This window comes from Canis aureus, chromosome 30 (genome assembly GCF_053574225.1).
Source record: "Canis aureus isolate CA01 chromosome 30, VMU_Caureus_v.1.0, whole genome shotgun sequence".
In the NCBI taxonomy this organism is placed as follows: domain Eukaryota; kingdom Metazoa; phylum Chordata; class Mammalia; order Carnivora; family Canidae; genus Canis; species Canis aureus.
The window spans coordinates 20,796,626-20,816,659 of NC_135640.1; the positions used below are offsets into that span (position 1 = coordinate 20,796,626).

At 38.9% G+C, this 20,034-nt stretch overlaps 1 pseudogene; it reads right to left on the minus strand.

Moving 5' to 3' along the window:
* Window positions 1-13,598: 13,598 nt before the first annotated feature.
* LOC144301553 (ADP-sugar pyrophosphatase pseudogene) overlaps window positions 13,599-20,034 on the minus strand; it is a 47,361-nt pseudogene continuing 40,925 nt past the window's right edge.

The following is a 20,034-nucleotide window of genomic DNA, read 5'->3' on the forward strand; positions in this document are numbered from 1 at the left end:
AAGCATCAGTATGTAAAAGAAGATATAAAAGTGGAAAAACACCAGATTTCTGAATTTCATTATCTAACAGAAAAATTAAGGGCATGTTTAACCATATTCTTAATAATTTTGAAGATATTTGTAATACTTTGAATCATATTGTAAGGACTTTGTCCATTACAGACTATATGTTTTCTTAAATCATGATGATATTATTGCATTTACTTTAATTCTTATTATGCAAAATATATAAATTACATCCTTGAATAGTCAAAATGATGTTATTATATTGAATTATTTAGGTAATTTTAAATAATTAAATTTTGTATACATATGCTATATTAAATATTAATTTTTGTAGACAAAGTTGGGTTTTGCAAAATGTGGAATGTTAGTGAATTAGAAAAATATTTTTATGAACAATATAATTATAGCCTCAAGAAAAGAAGTATATTAACAGCAATTCAAACATTTTACTTTATATTTCACAACAGTTTTTACAATGTAATGACTATAAGGCTCTCCTTCAAGTATATTTGTAAAAGATTGTTTGCATGGAAAACATTTTCCTTTTTCTTACATTTCCTAAGTGATATTTCATTAGCTTTGTTGAATCTAATATAAACTATATTTAATTGGCTTGGTTGAGTCTAATATAAACTCAAAATATTTACTTACATCTTACCTACACCTTTTCTTACTGATATTTATGTCGCCCTAAACCCATCAGTGGTGTTGGTCAGAAACAACTAGATGAGCCCCGATAAAAGTGTCCCCCTACTAAGAAGTAGGTAAGAAGACTTTTTAGCTGGAAACATAATCACCAAATATTGCAAAATATAGTATCTGGTCTCTCTTGCATGAAGTCTGCAAAGTCAAAGTTCTAACAAAGGAGAAACAATGGAAAGTGTCACAGGAAACTTCTCGGAATGCTCACTGGAAGGAAGTTCAACTGAAAAATTTGTTCTTTCTTCCTATTCCTGGAGCTGTGGGCAACATCTTTGATGAGGGATGAAATGTTGAGCTCAGAGGAACCTCAATCTCCAAGGACTTTATGGATTAAGAGGATTAAGACACCTTGTCATCATTAGGCTTCCTAGGCTTTGACTATTATGAGGAAAATAACTCTTATCTCTAGAAGTCACATATTCTGCACATGTGCAACTAAGAAATAATCTTATGTTAACTGCTATACATTTGTAGTAATACAAAATCTGTTTAAAGTTTATGGTATAGGGCAGCCCCGGTGGTGCAGCAGCTTAGTGCTGCCTGCAGTGCAGGGTGTGATCCTGGAGACCCCGGATCAAGTCCCACATCGGGCTCCCTGCATGGAGCCTGCTTCTCCCTCTGCCTGTGTCTCTGCCTCTCTCTCTCTCTCTCTCTCTCTCTCTCTCTGTGTGTGTGTGTGTGTGTGTCTCTACGAATAAAAAAAAAGTTTATGGTATAATACAAATATATAATTTTATCTAACAAAGATCATGTTAATATCTTTCTATTTTATAAAAATGAATGTAGCACCACAAATACAATAGTGCCTCTTAGCTTTCCTCCGCAGATAGCCCTAGAGTACTTCACCATCTTACCTAAACTCTTGTAAGTTGTCTCTTTATTAAGACATTTTAAATTACTCCTTCTGGAGAGTACCACCTGTTTCTTATTAGATACTTGACTAGCACAAGTTGACAATCTCTATGCCAGTAGCAAATGGAATGCTGATAGTGGCATCTTTCACTCTAAGCTCATTGCTGCTGTTGACATGGGATGGAGTACAGGTGAAGGCAAAGATTGAAAGATCAAGTACTGTGACAGTTATTAACAAACACTACATGATTTAGCTTCTTTTTAACTTTCTTACAAGAAGCAAAAGAGAATAAGCATAAAGGTCTTGAATACCAAATTATGGTACATACGAAAAATCAAAAAGCTTGCAAATTGCAGCTATGGACCAAACCAAAAGACTTAATTTCAGGGGTGCGAGTTGAAAGCCCATTAGATACAGATTTCCAGATAAGTACACAATAGGGAGAATAAAATACTGAGGTATTTGATGGAGACATTGGGAAGATGCAGATGAAGGTGTTCATTTTGATCTTTAAAATAACTCAGTGTTCCTTATCTTGGAAATAGCTCAGCCTCTCTGTCTTTCCCTTTGTAAATTCCTTCCAATGACTTCACTGGGTAAGTTTCTCATGAAGGGATGCCTATTATACTTAAAATTTATAACACTAATTTCTCATTCTGCCACCATCCTTTAAAAATTGGAGTCTGCCATAGCCCTGACAGGAAAAGTACAAGAAGTGGTCTGGGGCAAAGTAGATTACAACTAGAAGAATGCCAACTGGTATCAGCAGGAGTTGAGGGAACATATAGGGGAGAGGACTGAAAGATATTTGACCAAATGGACAAAATATGAAACTAGTCAGGCCAAATGTATTTGTATGAATACACTAATTCAGGATTAGGGATTGGTTTAAGCATCTGGGGATTGTGTTGATTGGGTTGGTAAATTAGATCCTGGACTCACACATGACCTTCAGTCAGAGAAATTGTAGAATACTGCTGGGGTATTGAAGAGGGAGAAACAGTGGTCTCTTAGGAGTAATCTGTAGACTTCTATAAAAACATCTATGTGCCCTTTTCTCCTACCATCTTAATTTTTTGACTTTAACTGTGATGGCAAAGATAGAGGCTCTTCATAGGTACTTAAACATGGATTTTTTTTTCCCTCTACAAGAACGATCTGTTTACTGTCATTGTTAAGTACCTGACCTATCACATTCAGCCCCCATAGAACATCTTTCCTCAGGGCTAATAGCCAGTCATTTGCAAACAGGTTAACTAAGTTGGACTATTTAATTATGGAGGGGGGGAAAAGTTTGTTCTTAAGTGTTTAGATATATTCTGAAAATTAAATTTTCCTTTCTGTCTGTAATGCTTCTGCCATCCTCACTGTGGATAGTCTGATAGAATGCCTTCCTTATCCATCAAAATGTAATCCTATAGAAAATCTCTGTTTACCTATGGTAAAAAGTAGTATAACAATGAGATCACATGTACAGGATGTGGAGGCCGAGAAAATTAAGGCCATTCCACTTTAAGTTCAGCGTTAGCACAAGTACAGCCATCTCAGGCCCCTGTGAATAAGAGCTGAAATTTACATTACTTCAGTTACAGGAAAAAAACAAAACAAAACAAAACAAAAAACAAAACAGCTTACAGCTTACAGCTTAACGCCCTAGAAAGCCCCATATTAGAATGAGAACAGAGCTCAATGCCCTTGAAAGCCCCATATCTGAATATAAACAGAACTTGAGAAATTCCTCCACCCCTTCTGGAGGTCCCCTAGACCAGCCCTTAAAACTAAGCTGAAACCCACCTCGAGGTCCAAGTCCCTGCTCCACTGTGTCAGGTATACTTGGACCCAAGCTCGAGCTTGCTAATAAACCCTTGTGGCTTGCATCGGTGTCGGCTCCTTGGTGGTTTCTCAGATTCGCAATTTTGGGCACCACATTTGGGGGCTCGTCGGGGATCTGAGAAACCCCCAGGACCCCATCCAGAGAGTTTCACACGTGGTGAGTGCACTCAACTTTCTCCACCTTTTGTGCGCATATTCCCTGAGAGCTCTAAACTGTACTTTTACCTGTAGGAATTCCAGTCTGTATTGGGTCGGCATTGGCTAGGTGGATGCGCTGGTGGGCCGTTGACCAGGGGTCTTGAGGAGATGGCCCTTGCCCCCCCCTGGAGGACAGGAGTCCTCATCTGTAAGGAGACCTGAGATCCTCATCTGTAAGGAGGACGGGGTCCTCATCTGTAAGGAGGGCTGGCTGCCAGCCCTTCGGATTACTTTCTGTTTTGTCTCCATGGCACACTGGAATGTTTGTCTGTGTTACTGTGTCTTTGTTAACTGTCATAACTGTTTACATAAGGAGAGGGAAATTTCAAACTTACTGCATGTCAGAATGGCCAACCTTTGGCATGGGATGGCTCTGAGAAGGAACTTTCCACCCACTTATTATCTTACAGGTTAAGGCCATGATCTTCAGGGACAAACGGACGGCCACCCTGACCAGGTGTCCTACATCCTGGTCTGGCAGGACATGATCAAGAATCCCCCTCCTTGGCTAAAAACATTTTTACCCCCCAAAGCACACAACTCAGCTGAAGGTAAGGAGAGACTCCGGGTCCACCACCAGACTCTAGGGGCAGGTCTCCAGGCTGCTGCGCGCAAGCCTACCAATTTGGCCAAGGTATATGGTGTGAGACAGGGTAAGGATGAGAGTCCAGCAGCCTTCTTAGAATCTCGGAGGTTTTAGGCAATACACCCCTATGAACCCAGAAGCCCCGGAAACAAAGGCTGCAATTATCATGGCTTTTGTTAACCAGGTTGCTCCAGACATTAAAAAGAAATTGCAAAGAGTAGAGAGACTAGGAGAGAAGAGCTTGCAGGACTTAGTAATAGTAGCAGAAAGAGTCTATAACAATAGAGAAAGTCCGGAAGAGCAACAAACCAAACTAAGTGACCGGCAGACCTGAAACCTAGCCAAGATCCTGCTGGCCACAACCATGGACGACCCACAGGAAAGACGGAGGCACCTCAAGAAGCTGGCTTCAGGGACAGGTAAGGAGGATGGCCCTGGTCCCCGTCGGGAGCGCCCTAAGCTGAACAAAAACCAATGTGCTTATTGCAAAGAAGAGGGCCACTGGGTGAAGGATTGCCCTAACAAAAGATCTAAGGCCCCTGCCAAGATCTTGGAAATGGAGGACTTGGATGACTAAGGGAGTCGGGGTTTGGCACACCTCCCTGAGCCCAGGGTAACTCTCAGAGTGGAGGGGCAACCGTTGAATTCCTAGTGGACACTGGGGCACAACATTCGGTTTTATTACAACCCCAAGGAAAATTGGCAAACAAGATTTCATGGGTGCAAGGGGCCACGGGCACCAAACAGTACTCATGGACTACCCGAAGAACTGTGGATCTCAGCATGGGCTGGGTATCCCACTCCTTCATGGTCATCCCTGAGTGCCCCTACCTGTTGTTAGGTCAGGGTTTGCTCACCAAGATGGGGGCACAAATTCACTTCCATCTCGAAGGGGCAAAAATCCTAAACAAAGAGGGGCACCCAATTCAGGTTCTTGTCCTGAGTTTAGAAGACGAATATCGTTTCCATCAAATGCCCTCAGTCCCAATGACTGACATTGACCGTTGGCTGCAGGAATTTCCCCAAGCATGGGCAGACACTGGGGGAATTGGTCTGGCCCGGCACCGACGGGCCATATACATAGAACTAAAGCCGCAGGCCGACCCTGTCAGGTCCGACAATACCCCATGCTTACAGCTTAATGCCCTAGAAAGCCCCATATTAGAATGAGAACAGAGCCCAAGCCAGTGGCAGAAAGTCCCATATCAGAATGAGAACAGAGCTCAATGCCCTTGAAAGCCCATATCATAATGTAAACAGAACTTGAGAAATTCCTCCCCCCCTTCTGGAAGTCCCCTAGACCAGCCCATAAAACTAAGCTGGAACCCACCTCGAGGTCCAAGTCCCTGCTCCGCTGTGTCGGGTATACTTGGACCCAAGCTCGAGCTTGCAAATAAACCCTCATGGGCTTGCATCGGTGTCGGCTCCTTGGTGGTTTCTCAGATTTGCAATCTTGGGCACAACACAGGATTCATTAGCTGAACAAACGATTGGAAAAAGTAGGCTTGGTACACCTGAGTGGCTCAGAGCGTGATGCCGGGATCCAGGATCGAGTCCCACATTGGGCTTCCTGCATGGAGCCTGCTTCTCCCTCTGCCTGTGTCTCTACCTCTCTCTGTGTGTCTCTCATGAATAAATAAATACAATCTTAAAAAAAAAAAAAAAGAAAAGGAAAAAGCAGGCTTAATAGAATAATGGATGATATGCTACAGACTTAGTTATAGGACCCACATCTAATAGGTTAGGTGTGACATTTACTCATTAGCTAGACTACAGGAATCTGAGAGTCAGGCAGAAGACAGGAATGTGGACCCTGTCAGTATTACAAGTGATTATCTACTGACGATACGTTTTCTTCCAAATCCTGAATCAGTTTGTTTGGAGTTTTTGGAAGTTTTCGAGTTCAATGGACAAAGATTTCCCCTTAGAATAGATTCTTATTTCCAGTGGTTTGGAGACTGACTCATACCTACAAATATTTTTGACATCTCATACCACTAAACCAATAGCAAGAAAAAAGGGCCATTGTACTTTTACTGGCCAGGGTGAATAATTCTACTTACTAAGTATAAACTGGAATGTTGCTACAAAATGGAAGCAAATAGGGACCCAACAAATTCACCGGTGTTCTTAATACTCCTTTGCTCAATAGACATGGCCAATGGAAAATTACTTCTATTAATACAGTACAGAATTAGACCAAGAGAATTCAGAAAAGGCATAATTTCAGGTTTCCTTTGCCCCAGGAAATAATCCTTTTTTTTTTCAGCTTTCCAGCAGAGGATAAAAGGAACATGGAATAAGTCATTGACAAAAAACAAACAAACAAACTATAGTTATCATATTGTCAGGATAAGCCACAGATGTGTAGCTCTGGGGAGTAGGAGAATTAAAAACACTGGGTATGTTTTAAGTTAATTTGTTTTGTTTTGTTTTAGGTTAATTTTTGTTTTTCCCTTTTCCCAACCCCTGGGCCCAAAGATTTAGAAGTAGTCAAGAACCTGAAAAAATTCAGTCAACTCTACAAGGATAAGTTAGCCATGGTACTTTGTGAATCCTATTTTGGAAAGGTGCACTTTTTTACCTTAAAAAAGGATATATATCCTATATATATATAATATGATATGTCATATATATGTATAGAGAGAGAGAGAAAGAGAGATCATATATATATATACGCACACACACATATATATGATAATATATAAAGGATATATAATAAATATGTAAGATATATATATACTTCTCATTATATAAATATATATTATATTCCTTATAACACTTTAGGTAAAAAATATAAGACTAAGAGAGATTTTTAACCACTACACACACACACACACACACACACACATATATATATACTAACCATATTTCACTAAAATTAAATAAAATGTAGTATTTGTTCATCAATTTTTTGTTAAATTTGAACTGAACAATGTTTTCACCTAAATGACAACTCTGATTTTTTATATTTATTTGTAGAGAATTGTGTTAAGAAAGCTTCTCATAATCACAACCAAACCCATAATCAAATTATGAAAAAAGTCACTGTTAGTTATAGGCTATGAAAGAAGCAAGACTACATTTTTCCAGGTATATGATTCCTGTTTTTAAGTTAGTTATAATTTATAGTTATATCATATGATAATCCCAAACTGATGCTAAATGTAACATAATAATGTAACATTATTTGTACAACTGGATCTGAGTAGACTTTTTTTTACCTCAAACAATGGAAATTCTGACTAAAGTTAACACTTTAAAAATAATAAAAACTAGTTGTATACAGTGCATTTAGGATGTAATAAGTATTTTGGAAATTTGAATTTTCATTCAAATAGATTAGTAAGAAAATTTTCTTAAAGCTGAGGTTCCATTTTTCAGGAAGTATATTCATAATGATACAATGGTATTTGAAAAGTTGCTATGAAAAAAAAAGAAAAGTTGCTATGGGTCAGAACATAATTTCTGATAGTACTGATGGTTATGAAAATATACAAAAGATATTTCTGGATATTTTACTTTACTTGCTAACTTCAATGATTTATATTTATTTATTTTTTTTACTTCCTAAATTATTTGAGCAACTCTCAAATAAACCATATTAAAAATACAATAGTTTAAAAGGTAAAAAGGAAATAAGTAAATGAATGAATAAATAAACAACAAAAAAAACCCAACAAAATAATAAAATAAGCAACAAAAAAAAAGTAAGATGAGGTCCTACTGGCTAAGGGTGGATCTTAACCCGTTATGCCCAGTCCTTATAAAAAGAGAAACATTTGGATACAGACGTATACACACGGGGGGAGACTGCCAAGTGAAGATGGAGATCAATTAATATAGCAGAAGCTAAAACACTAAATATTTCTAGCAAACTACCAGAATCTAGAGAAGAAAGAGGGAACAGATTTCTCCCTCACAGCCCTCAGAAGAACCCAACAGTGCTCACACTTTGACATAGGATTTCTAGCTTCCTGGAACTGTGAGACCATGCATTTTGTTTGTTTGTTTGTCTGTTTGTTTAGGCCACTCAGTTTATGGTACCTTATTTCAACAGCCCAAGCCAACTAATACACTGTTTCTTTCTTATTGATTTGTAAGAGCACTGTATATATGCTGGCTATGAATTCTTAGTCAAGTAATATGAACTGTAGATAAACAGTGACTTGCCTATTCACTCTCTTCGTAGTATCTTTTGATGAATAAAATTTGTTTAATGTAGGTCAAATTATCTTTTTTGTCTTTATATCCTGTTTAAAAGATTTGTTTACATAAATATCATGAAGATCATAAAAATCAAGATACATTTTCTTCTAGATAGTATTGTTATATCTTTCATATTTAAGCGTACAATGCAACTAGAATTGATTTCTGTGAATGTAGGGATTTAATTAGGTATGTGTCATCCAGGTTATTGAAGTGATTTTTTTTATGAACTCTCATTCAAAACACTTTTCCATTATGTTTCATTGGGTTGAAAATACAGAATAAATGCATCTGTTGATGGTGTCTTAAAGTATTTTGAAAGCAATTTTTTGCTAATGGTTAATAAACTGTCCTAGGGAATGAATACTATTTATTGAAAGGATCTGTGAAGTAATTTACACTTGATTGTTATAAAATAGTTACATAGAGTTGCATGAGTCATTTTTATTTGGTGAAGTCATTCAGTTTGAAAATCAACAAACATTTATTAGGTGCCTTCTGTTTGCCAGGCACTTTAACCGAATTCTTTCCATGTGATACTCAGAAATGGTAAAATGTGATTTTTTTGATACTAAATTTTTTTTTAATAAACATCGAATTTTATATTTTTAACTGACCAAATCTAATAAAATAAAATAAAAACAGAATTGCGAAAACAGGTCCAAAAGTCAATCTAGAAAATATGCTATCCGTCCAAAACATGAGGCTCCTCCTCCTCAACGCCTAAGCCCCACAGCCCCGACAGAACCCAGGGACTGAGAATCTCAACTACATACACGCTTTGGGTTTCATTTCCTTTAGTTTTAAGGGTTTTTAAAATGCTAACCCCAGAGCTGGGCAGCACGACCTGTTCTTGGCACTTGGGCCCAGAGTCGTCCGCAGCTCGCTGGGCCTGGGGCTTGACGGTGCAGGGGAGAGGAGGCTGCGAGCTCGTCTGCAAGGCTCTGGTTGGCGGGTGAGTCCGAGAGTCCGAGAGACCGTGAGTCGGTGAGTCCGAGGTGGCCGCTGGCGGGTCAGAGCTGAGCCGAGGGAGGAGCTGAAGCCTGCTCGCCTGGGCAGTGGTGCGACTCCCTCGGCAGTGGTTGTGCTCCCCCTCGGCAGTGGTGCTGCTCCCCTGGGCAGTGGTGCTGCTCCCTCGGCAGTGTTGGGGCTCCCCCGGGCAGTGGTGCTGCTCCCTCGGCAGTGGTGCTGCTCCCCCGGGCAGTGGTGCTGCTCCCTCGGCAGTGGTGTGGCTCCCCCGGGCAGTGATGCGACTCCCTCGGCAGTGGTGCTGCTCCCCCGGGCAGTGGTGCTGCTCCCTCGGCAGTGGTGTGGCTCCCCCGGGCAGTGATGCGACTCCCTCGGCAGTGGTGCTGCTCCCCCGGGCAGTGGTGCTGCTCCCTCGGCAGTGGTGCTGCTCCCCCGGGCAGTGGTGCTGCTCCCCCGGCAGTGGTGCTGCTCCCCGGGCAGTGGTGCTGCTCCCTCGGCAGTGGTGCGGCTCCCCCGGGCAGTGATGCGACTCCCTCAGCAGTGCTGCTGCTCCCCCGGGCAGTGGTGCTGCTCCCTCCCGAGCCGCGTCCGGTAGGCCCATTCGCCTCGGGTTTTCTGTTTTCCTTTAATTTCCTCCACGAATTCGACGAAATAAGTCACAGAACATTCTGTCTTTTGAGCGAACGCTTACCTTGGGGCCTCCCGTTGTCCGAAGACTACTGCCCGCGCTGGGCCCTTCTCGGGGGGGGGGGGAGCTGAGGCGGTGAGGGCGCGCGCGGTGGTGCGGGGGGGCTCCACGGGCCTGGCTGGAAATCTGTGCTGGACGCACCCGGCTGGTTGGGCAGCCCGGGGCAGGGGGGCGCAGCGGGTGAGCGCCGCCTCCAGCCCAGGGGTGACCCTGGAGACCCGGGATCGAGTCCCGCGTCGGGCTCCCTGCAAGGAGCCTGCTTCTCCCTCTGCCTGCGTCTCTGCCTCTCTCTGTGTGTCTCTCATGAATAAATAAATAAATAAAATATTAAAAAAAAAAAAAAAAAAAAAAAGGAAAGACACACCGGGGACTGCGCTTAAATCTTCACTGGCTGTTGTATACACTCTAAGAGGTGTGCAAAGATCCTCTGGGAAGAATCCGTTGTCTGCGGTAACAGGCGGAGTGCGAGGTCCGAGGGCCTGGGGCCACACAGCGCCACCCGAGAATATGGGGAGGTGCGGAGCCGGACGCAGGCGAGGCCCCAGGTTTCTGTTCTTCCAAGACAGCCCGGCTTCAGCCCCCGGGCGGCAGCTGTTGGAGCTCCCTGGTTCGTGGTGTTGCTTGTGTCGCTGGTTGTGGCGCTCGGGCCGCTGGCTCGGCGGGACTGGGGCGATGCGCAGGAGCGGGGTGCGGGAGGGAGCGGAGCGGAGAGAGGCTGTGCACCTGCCGCGGCGCCGCCCCAGCCACCGCCGCCTCCGCGCGGCTCCCGCAAGATTCACATTTTTGCAAGTGCCCAACCAGCGGGGCCACTCCCCAAAACCAGACTCTTCCCTGCCTCACTGCGGATATACTTGTACTGACAGGTGATCGGACACCTTATTGTATTCCCCTTGCTGGTCAGTTTCTGAACTAATGGTATACTATCATATTTATATTTATAATTTATCTTTATACCTGAGAATAAAGGCTCTTCAGGTTTTTTTTTATACTTCTGCAAGATTGCACAGGCTCTCCATGAATCTCTATTTTTCATATAAATTTTAGAAACAGCTAATGAAGTTTTGCTAAGGTACCTGCTGGGATTTTTATTGGGATTGTTTTGAATCAATATATTAATTAGGAGAAAATTTATGTGTTTACCAGATTGATTTTCCCAAACCTTGAACCTGGAATAGCGTATTTATTGAGATCTTCTTTAATTAACATTATTCACATTTCGTAGATCCTAGGGGAGGACTGTGCTCCTCTTCTGTTAGATCTATTACTATGCACTCTGTTTCTTATACAGGAAATAATATCTTTTATATTTTATTTCCTAATTGTTTTTCCTCATATATACAACTTGATTTTTGTATATTGCCATTGTAAGTTCCATCGTTATGATTCATCTATAATTTGTTCATATATATGTACATATATATACACAATCATACTATTTGTGAAAGAAATACCTTCAGTATGATGTTGGTAGACTATAATATCATTTTTTTAAATAGCCATAAAATGTTTTTAGATGAAAAATCCATATAATTCTTTCTAAATAAGCATCTTCTCATTTTCTTTCCTCACAGCGCACTCAAAATAGCACAGTTAGTATCCCCTGTTCCTTGCTTCTCGCCCATTTTACCACCCCACACATACGGACTTTATCCTATTTGGTGACACTGCCAAATGCCATCCATCATTCCCTCCAATTCTGTAATTTTCATTTCATTTCTCTGTTGTATCTATAATCCTTTTGAGAATCTTTCTTTATTGCCTTCCATGAAGCGATTCTCTTACAATGTTTATGAGGTTTAGTTCTTAAGAGAGAAATTTCAGAGTGAGGAAAGGCTTATGTTTCTGGCCGTCAGGAGTTTCTTATTCGACCATTTTAACTCATCTGAGCCAAATTTCTTTATCTTGATATGAGATACTATCTGTGAACATGATTTTTTTAGGAAAGTTGTGTGAAGGCCCTATCACCTGTCCAGGCACATGATAAATGAATGCTTTTATTTCTCTGAAGTATCTACTTCTATTTTTGTGTACCTGAAAATTAGTTTCCTAGGTTTCATTGGGAGCCTGGTTCTCATTACAATCATTGGTCTTGAGTGATAGGATTTTACTAATGTCTTTTAAAATTCAACTTGAGCTTTTCTTCCTCCACACTTCCTAAGCAAATCTAACTTATATTTTCTTTATTTTTGTTCTCAGGATGTTCTCACACATTACTTCCTATACTGTAATAACATATACATATATATTCCTATTTTCTTAAACCTGTTAACTTGTTTTTTGAAAGGAAAATCATGTTTCTTTTCTTTACCTGAGGATTTGGGGACTTGAGGCTTTATCAAGCCATTCAGTATTCCATTTGCAGATTATTTTACTTATTTACTTATGTATTACTAAATTTTGCAGATTATCACTTATGTATATGGCTAATTACCTTTATACAAGACCTTCACTATTAATATTCACTTATAAGTACATTAGGAAACATGTAAATTATACAGAAAATTATAAAAGTAGAATAGTATATATACTGAATATATAATATATATAATCTGTATATATAAATAGATTATGGAATTATCATTTATGTGTATTTTCTACTCTGTTCTCCTCCGTTTCTAATGAGAATTCTATCCACATTTGGTTTTCAAACAATGCGGCATTGAATCTTTGTTTCCCTCCAGCATTCTTCATGGATGTAGGCAATGAGCAATTTAAATCATACCAGGTCTTCAGGAAATTATCTCTTAAATATTTAGAAAATTTATGATCCCACCAGCAGATTATTATTACTTCTTTTCCATTTTTCTCACATGCTGGCCAACACATGGGATTGAGAGTACCTAATATTTACTAACTGAATAGAATAAACTGTCATCACAGTTGTAGTTAATTCATATATTCATAAGCCTCTGGTTTTCCCGCTTATGCTAATTCTGCTTTTTTGTTGTAAGTTGTTCTTGTTTGTCTTTTTCTTTTCGATATATGATTGTTTTTTTAATTTTGTATTTAAATTAGCTGCTTGTTGTCTTATATGTGACTGATTCCCCAGTTCTTTATTTTTTAACATTACTCATTATGCTTTTGACATCACAGAGATTTAAACATTTTTAAGAGTCAAATTTTGATATGCAATGAGGCTTAGCAAACTTCCCCTTTATTTTGAAAAGTTTTTGTAGGATCATATAAATAAGTTATCTGTCATACTAAATGATTTCTTGTTTTTTATATACAAACTCTTTGCTATTGTTGATTTTTTGAATGCTATTGTTTTTATATATGATACAATTACTCTGCTGAGTACATCTTAGCTGTAGAGGAGTGATTATTGATCTTCTTGGATTTTCAGCATCATTATTTAATTCTAAAGAAAAATCATCTTTTTTTTTTTTTTAATTTTTTACTTTTTGTTCCTTAACTTTGGTTTTATTTCCTTGGCGAGGACTTTTAGTACTTTGTTGGTGACAAGCCAGTTTTTTTTTTTTTTTTTTGTATTCTGCATTGGCTTTTATTTAATGAAAAAAGGAAAAAGCTAATTTCAAATCTACATTTCAGCTAAGCTGAATACAAAATCTTAGTGAAGGAGGCCTGGTGGTCTTGATTATAAGAACATGGCTACTGTCCTTTGGCCTTAAAACTTCAGGAAAGGCACTTCCAACAGCTTCGTGTTTGCACGTTTCAGTGCCAGAGCACAGGAATAGACCCTGGTGTCCACTGTCAGAGATATTTTTCAGCTATCAGAGCATCAAGTCCCTTCAGCAGGTCATTCTTTGGTAAGGAAATTACTTCGACAAATTCTCTGTCTCCTGGCTTTGGTTTAGGTCTCACATTTTCAGCATCATCTCTGTTAATAGTTACTGTCACGATGTATGTGGTACAGTTTGTGAAGCCTGGATCCATACACACAGCTGGAGAACACTCTGCGACATCATCTTTACAGCCAGTTTCTTCCTCAAGCTTCCGAAGAGCAGCTGCTTCTGGGCTCTCCTCATCGATGAGACCTGCGGGGAATTCTAGTATTGATGATAAGCTGTATTAGTGAGCAAGCTGGCATTTTGCTCAGAGTAAAAGAATTGACTACATTTCCCCCCTTCAGTATGATGTCACTTTGATTCTTGGCAGAGAGGTTTATCAAGTTGTAGGACTTGTCATAATTGCTACATTTGTATTAGTTGTCTTCTCATGGGTCTACTCTGAGTTTTTCTTTTTATCTTTAATCTGCTAATGTGGTGATTTACAATGATAATTTTTAAATACCAGCCCATTCTTGCATTCCTACGGCAAGTGATAGTAGGTAATGAGTTTAACAGCTTTCAGTTTTTACTTTGTCCAAATTATTTGTGTAATACATAGGCTTATCTCTGTCCCTGATATTTTTCTATAAATAAAATTTAATAATTTGTGGAACACCTATGTTTTCAGAGGGAAAGTTTTGACTATTGATTTGATTGGTAAAAGACTATTCCTTGTTATTCTTAAATCACTCCTGTAACTCTTGGGTAATTGTACTGCCTTTCTGTTTCTGCCTAGAAACTTAGCAGACATTTACTGGTAAAAACGTCAGACATTTTTATCTCTGTTTCCATTGGTGAAGAATCTGGGTATAGCTAACGGGAGTTCTCTGCTTAAGGCATCCACATGCTGCAGTCAAGCAGTCTGCAGAGGTGTATTCTCATTAGGGGCTGGGAAAAAAAGATTAGGTTTCAAGCTTCCTTGGGTTGTTGGCAAAATCCATTTCCCAGTTGATAAAGAACTTAGGGGAGCTTGCTTCTTCAATGGCAGTAGAGAGAAAATCTCCCACCTCAGGGAAAGTCCCCAGTATTCTTTAAGAACTTTAACTTGTTATAAATCAGGTCTATCCAAGATAATCTTTTGATTAGCTCAAATCAACAGATTTGAGACTTTAATTACATCAGCCACATCCTTTTACTTTTTCTGTATTTTTCTGGTTATAAGGAAGTCATAGGTTGTGCTAGTACTTAAGGGGAGGAGACTCTCTAGGGGTGTGGCTTATTAAAGGTAAGGTAGGGTGTGTCACCACAAAATATGCCCTTATAAGAATGATTTTCTAAGATATGTGTTCAAGTGTCCCATTTTTATATACCTGATATAATGGAACTCTTCTTTCCCCTTGTTTTTCATCGGCCTTGCCACAGGTTTGATTAAGAGTTTCCAAGTCCTAAAAGATTTTATTTATTTATTCATGAGAGACACAGAGAGAGAGAGAAAGAGAGGAAAAAAAAAAAAAAAAAAAGAGTTTCCAAGTCCTAGATTTTTGCCTTAGTTGATACGGTCATTTTTACAAGTAAACTGGAACATAATTATGAGACTGCATAGTTCTACTCATGTAGAACATTTCAGTTCCTGATTCAGATAATTTTTAGTAGAATTTGTTTTTCAGAGCAGTTTTAGGTTCACAGCAAAATTGAGCAGAAAGTATAGGGAGTTCCTATATATGCCCTGACCCCATGTCTGCACAACTTCCCCCTCTATCAACATCCTGAACTACAGTGATACATTTGTACAGTTGATGGGGCTGCCTTGATGTGCTATCAGCACAAGTCCATAGTTCACATTAGGGTCACTCTCAGTGTTATACATTCTATGGGTCTTGACAAATGTGTAATGACATTTATCTACCATTATAGTATCATAAAGAAGAATTTCACTACCCCAGAAATTCTTTGTGACCCCTGCCCGGGCTTCTTTGGCAACCACTGAGCTTTTTACTGTACCCATAGTTTTGTCTTTTCCAGAATGTCCTGTAGCTGGAATTATACAGCATGTTCAAAGTGGCATCTTTCATTTAGTAATATGCTTTTAAGCTTCCTCTATGTCTTTTTATGGCTTGGTACTTCATGTCTTTTGAGCAGTGAATAATGTCTGCTGTCTGGATGTAGCATTTTATTTATCTCTGTGTATTTACTTGCTAAAGGACATCTTGGTTGCTTCCCAGTTTCAGCGATTAGGTAAATATTTGCTTGCAGGTCTTCATGTGAACGTAAATTTTCAATTCCTGTGGATAAATATCCAGGGGTGTGATTGCTGAATGATATGGTAAGATTATGTTTGGTTTTGTAAGAAACCACCAACTGTCTTCCAAAGAGGCTGTCCCATTTTGCATGCCAGTAGTGATGAATGGGAGTTACTGTTGTTCCACATCCTCACCAGCATTTGGTGTTGTGAATGGTACAGATTTTGATTATTCTAACAGCTCTGTAGAGGTATCTCATTGTTGTGTTAATTTGCATTTATCTGATGACAAATGGTATGGAACATCTTTTCTTAAGCTTATTTGCCTGCCAGCTGTAGGTCTTTTGTGAGATATCTTTTCAGGGTTTTTAGCATTTTTTTTTTTTTTTTTTTTTTAACCAGGCTGCTCATCTTCCTGTTGTTGAGTTTTAAGATTTCCTTGGATATTTTGGATAAAATTCCTTTATCAAGTATGTCTTTTGCATATATTTTTCCCAGTGTATGGCTTATCTTCACTTTCTCTTGACAGTGTCTTTCCCAGAGCAGAAGTTTTGATTTTAATGAAGTCCAGCCTATCAATTATTTCTGTCAGGGATCATGCCTTTGGGATTACATGAAAAAAGTCATCATCACACTTGAGGTCATTTATTTATTTTTTTCATTTAATTTTCTATGTCATCTTTAGGAGTTCTAGAGTTTTATGTTTTATGTTTACAACTGAGACCTATTTCAGATTAATATTTGTGGAACGTGTAAGGGCCGTGTCTAGATCATTCCTTTGCTTGTAGATCCAGTTCTAGCACCATTTTTTTTTATTTTTTTTTTTATTGGTGTTCAATTTACTAACATACAGAATAACACCCAGTGCCCGTCACCCATTCACTCCCACCCCCCGCCCTCCTCCCCTTCTACCACCCCTAGTTCGTTTCCCAGAGTTAGGAGTCTTTACGTTCTGTCTCCCTTTCTGATATTTCCCACACATTTCTTCTCCCTTCCCTTATATTCCCTTTCACTATTATTTATATTCCCCAAATGAATGAGAACATATAATGTTTGTCCTTCTCCGACTGACTTACTTCACTCAGCATAATACCCTCCAGTTCCATCCACGTTGAAGCAAATGGTGGGTATTTGTCATTTCTAATAGCTGAGTAATATTCCATTGTATACATAAACCACATCTTCTTTATCCATTCATCTTTCGTTGGACACCGAGGCTCCTTCCACAGTTTGGCTATCTTGGCCATTGCTGCTATAAACATCGGGGTGCAGGTGTCCGGGCATTTCATTGCATTTGTATCTTTGGGGTAAATCCCCAACAGTCTAGCACCATTTTTTGAAATGACTCTTCTCAGTCGTATTGCCTTTGCTCCTTTTCAAAGATTAGTTGACTAAATGTGTGTGGGTCTATTTCTGAGCTCTTTGTTCTGTTCCATTGATGAATTTATGTTTTCACCAGTACTATACTGTCTTGGTTAATAGAGCTTTATAGTAAGTGAGTCTGGAAGTCAGATAGTCTCAGGCCTCCAACTTTATTCTTCTCCTTCATTGTTGAATTGGCTATTTGGGGTCTTTTGCTCTAGGCAATTTTTTCCTCAACTTTATTGAGATAAAATTGACATATAACATTGTGTAAACTTAAGATTTACAGCATAATTGATTTGATACACTTTTATATTCCAATATGATTGCCACCTTAGTGGCAATGCTAATACCTTCATCAGGTCACATAATTACCATTGCTTTCTGTGGTGAGAACATTTAAGATCTACACTCTTAGCAACTTACAAATATATAATATGGTATTGTTACCTATAATTACAATGCTGTGCATTAGATCCCCAGAATTTATTCATCTTCTAACTGGGAGTTTGTCCTCTTTGACCAGCACCTCCCTATTTCCCTCACCCCAAACTATTCTACTCTCTTTTTCTAGGAGTGTGTTTTTTTTTAGATTCCACATGTAAGTGATACCTTACAGTATTTGTCTTTCTCTGGCATGATGTCCTCAAGGTCTATCCATGTTGTCACAAATGACAAGATTTCATTCTTTATCATGATTGAATAATATTCCATTGTATACAGTGATTTCCCTCCCTTATCTGTTTTGAATATGTTCCAAAACTCCCAGTGGATACCAAAAACCACAGATAGTTTCGAATTCTATATATACTGTGTTATTTTCTATACATATGTACATACAATAAAGTTTTATTTATGAATTAGGTACTGTAAACAGGTAACAACAATAACCACAATAAAATAGAACAATTTTACCAATATAACTATAATAAAAGTTATATGGGTGTGGTCTTCTCTCTCTCTCTCTCCCAAATATCTTATTGTACTGTATTCACCCTTCCTTTTGTGGTGATGTGAGATGATAAAATGCCTAAGTGATAAGATGAAGCAAGATGAATGACACAGTCCTTGTGATGTGGCATTAGGCTACTATTAACCTTCTGATGATACATCAGATGGAAGATGATCTGCTTCTGAACTGCAGTTGACTGCAGTTGACTGTAACCGCACAAAGTGAAATTCTGGTTGGGGGGACTACTGTATATATACATCTATATCCATTCAACTATTGACACTCACTTTGTTTTGTTCCATCTTGGCTATTATGTATAATGCTGTAATAAATACGGGCATGCAGATATCTCTTCCATATTTTTTTTTAAAGATTTTATTTATTCATGAGAGACAGAGAGAGAGAGAGGCAGAGAGAGAGACTCCTTGCGAGGAGCCTGATGTGGGATTCAATCCTGGGACGCCAAGATCATGCCCTGGGCTGAAGGCAAGCACTCACCTGCTGAGCCACCTAGGCGTCCCTCTTCTTCAATATCTTATTTTCATTTCTTTTAGATCTATACCCAGAGATAATATTGCTATATCACATAGTAGTTTTATTTTTAACTCTGTGAAGAACCTCCATAATGTTTTACACAGTGGCTTTACCAGTTTACATTCCCACCAACAGTGCACAAGAGTTCCCTTTTCTCCTTATCCTTGCAAACATTTGTTATCTATTGTCCTTTTACTTATAGCCATTCTAATAGGTGTGACATAACATCTCATTGTGATTTTAATTTGCATTCCCCTCAGGATTAATGATGTTTAGTATATTTTTAATAGATCAATATGATTACAAAGTCTTATCTTTAAAAAAATTAAAAGCAAAGTAAAATAAATATACAACTGTTGGTTGGCCATTTGGATGTCTTTGGGAAAATGTCTACTCAGTTTCTCTGCTCATTTTGAAGTGAATTATTTAAGGGTTTAATTGTTGTTAGTTATTTATATGAGTTCTTTATATATTTTGGATATTAATCCTTTATCACATGTAAGATTTGCAAATATTTTCTCCCATTCATTGAGTTGCCTTTTCATTTTGCTGATTGTTTACTTTGCTGCACAGAGCTTATTTGCTGCTGTTTGATGTGGTACCATTTATTTCTTTATTTAGTCTTTGTTGCTTGTGTTTTTGGTGTTATACCCCCAAAAATATTTGCCAAGATGTATGTCAAGGGGCTTTTTTCCCTATATTCTAGGAATTTTAGTTTCATATCTTACCAGATCCATTTTAAACCAATGTTTATACATTTTTATAATGTTTAAAAAATAGTGCAAGGGAATCCCTTGGTGGCTCGGCAGTTTAGCGCCTGCCTTTGGCCCAGGGCACGATCCTGGAATCCCGGGATCAAGTCCCGCATGTCGGGCTCCTGGCATGGAGCCTACTTCTCCCTCCTCCTTTGTCTCTGCCTCTCTCTCTCTCATAAATAAATACATAAATAAATCTTTAAAAAATAGTGCCAATTTTTAAGAGAAAGAAGGGTTCAGAGTAATTTAGGCCACTGTTATCTACCATTATTAACTCCATAAATATAGTTTTGAACTTCTTGTATGGGGAACATATTCTCCAAATACACAAACTTCTTTTTGATTTTTTAAAAATATCTGGGTGGAGTCTTTGTTTAAGAAAATTTTAATGGGGCATCTGGGTGACTCAGTGGTTGA